The sequence below is a fragment of the Camellia sinensis genome, chromosome 3 (genome assembly GCF_055761805.1).
Source record: "Camellia sinensis isolate YWXY chromosome 3, ASM5576180v1, whole genome shotgun sequence".
In the NCBI taxonomy this organism is placed as follows: domain Eukaryota; kingdom Viridiplantae; phylum Streptophyta; class Magnoliopsida; order Ericales; family Theaceae; genus Camellia; species Camellia sinensis.
In genome coordinates, this window is record NC_138963.1 from 83,929,400 (window position 1) to 83,931,887 (window position 2,488).

Consider the following 2,488-nt stretch of genomic DNA (forward strand, 5'->3'; position numbering starts at 1 on the left):
CAATTTAATCAGTTTAAATTGACCAGAATCAAATTTCAATTAAATTTCACCGTAGGCCCTAAAAATTATGCCAACCACAATGGCGTAATCAATTTCGGGTTCCGTGGCCGATAAGGTCCTCAATTAAATTTCCAAAACAGACTACTCAAACAGATATTCCTACGATGAACAGATAAAATTTCAAACCACATATTTTCACATAGTGGAACACAAAATCATATCAAAATACATAATCACATCATGTTAAGGACCAATTAACATACTACGGAACAGGGGTGTCACACATATGTACTGATTGATTCGGGGTCTACGCATTCATATGTGCCGCATGCCTTTTCACGAAAATTGAATAGACCCTTGGAACCCATGAACTATCTGTTAGCTATATCATCACCCGTAGGAGGATCTATGACCTGTGCATATATGTATCCTGCTTGTGAAATTATTGTTGAAGATGCACATCTGTTTATCGATTTACTGCCATTGAACATTGACCATTTTGATGTTATATTGGGGATGGACTGGTTAACGAAATATCATGCCACCATAGACTGTGTAACGAAACAAGTAGTTTTCCGTCCACCTGGTTTACCTGAATTCGTGTTTAATGGGGTTGGAGTAGTACCTCCCCCGTATCTGATTTCATCTGTGAAAGCGGGTAAACTGATTAGGAAGGGATGTAAAGGGTATCTGTGTTCTGTATTGACTGTGCCTATTGATGATAATACTAATGTGGACTGTATTCCTATAGTCAGAGAATTCCCAGATGTATTTCCAGATAATCTGCCAGGGGGTTTGATTGACAGGGAGATTGAATTTACCGTTGACGTGATTCCCGGAACACAACCAGTTTCTAAAGCTCCTTACAGAATGGCTCCAACTGAACTGAGGGAGTTGAAAGTGCAATTGCAAGAACTGTTAGACAAGAAGTTTATCAGACCTAGTACCTCACCATGGGGTGCACCAGTTCTGTTTGTAAAGAAGAAAGACGGCTCACTGAGACTGTGCATTGATTACCGTGAATTGAACAAGGTAACTGTGAAAAATAAATACCCATTGCCACGTATTGATGATTTATTTGATCAGTTACAGGGTGCACAAGTGTTTTCCAAGATTGATCTCAGATCGGGATACCATCAACTGAAGGTTAAACCGGAAGACATTGATAAAACTGCTTTTAGAACGAGGTATGGACACTACGAATTTTTGGTTATGCCTTTTGGAGTCACGAATGCCCCTGCTGCCTTTATGGACCTCATGAACAGAATTTTTAAACCATACCTTGACGACTTTATTGTTGTATTTATTGATGATATATTGATTTACTTCAAAAGTGTAGAACAACATGAGCATCATCTGACACTTGCCCTGCAAACCTTAAGAGAACAGAAACTGTATGCTAAACTGTCTAAATGTGAATTTTGGCTTGACCATGTTATGTTTTTGGGGCATGTTGTTAGCAAAGATGGGATTTCTGTTGATCCGCAGAAAATTGAAGCTGTAGTGAACTGGCCTAGACCAACAAATGTGACTGAAGTCCGAAGCTTTTTGGGTTTGGCTGGATATTACAGAAGATTTGTCAGAGATTTCTCCAAAATTGCTTTGCCATTGACTCAACTGACTCAGAAGGGGACACCATTTGACTGGACTGACCAAAGGGAATCTGCCTTCCAGGAGTTGAAAACTCGATTAGTGACTGCACCGGTTCTTACCTTACCTTCAGGTACGGATGGTTATATTGTATTTAGTGATGCTTCTCATAAGGGTTTGGGATGTGTTTTAATGCAGAATGGGAAGGTTATTGCTTATGCTTCCCGACAGTTGAGACCACATGAAAAGAACTACCCGACCCATGACCTGGAACTTGCTGCAGTAGTATTTGCACTCAAAATCTGGCGTCACTATTTGTACGGGGTGACATGTGAAGTATACACCGACCATAAGAGTTTGAAATATTTCTTCACACAGAAAGAACTGAACATGAGACAACGGAGATGGCTGGAACTGATTAAAGACTACGACCTACAGATATTGTACCATCCGGGAAAAGCCAATACCGTTGCCGATGCATTGAGCCGGAAATCGATTGGAAACTTAGCCTGTTTGCTTACAGGACAGAAAGAGTTGCTTTGTGACCTTGAAAAATCTGGAATTGAAATTGTTTTGAGAGAACAAGGTGGAATCTTAGCTGCTATTTCTGCTCAACCGGCACTGATTGAAGAGGTTAAAGAAAAACAGCAACTGGATGATTTCTTGAAGAAGATCATCGAGGAAATAGAATCCAAACCGAGACCGGGATTCAAATTTGAGAACAATGTACTGAAATTTCATGAAAGACTGTGTGTACCGAATAACACTGAACTGAAAAGAAGAGTTCTGCAAGAGGGCCACAATTCAAAATTGTCTATCCACCCGGGGAATACGAAAATGTACCAAGATCTGAAACAGAATTTCTGGTGGCCGGGAATGAAGAAAGAAATTGCCGACT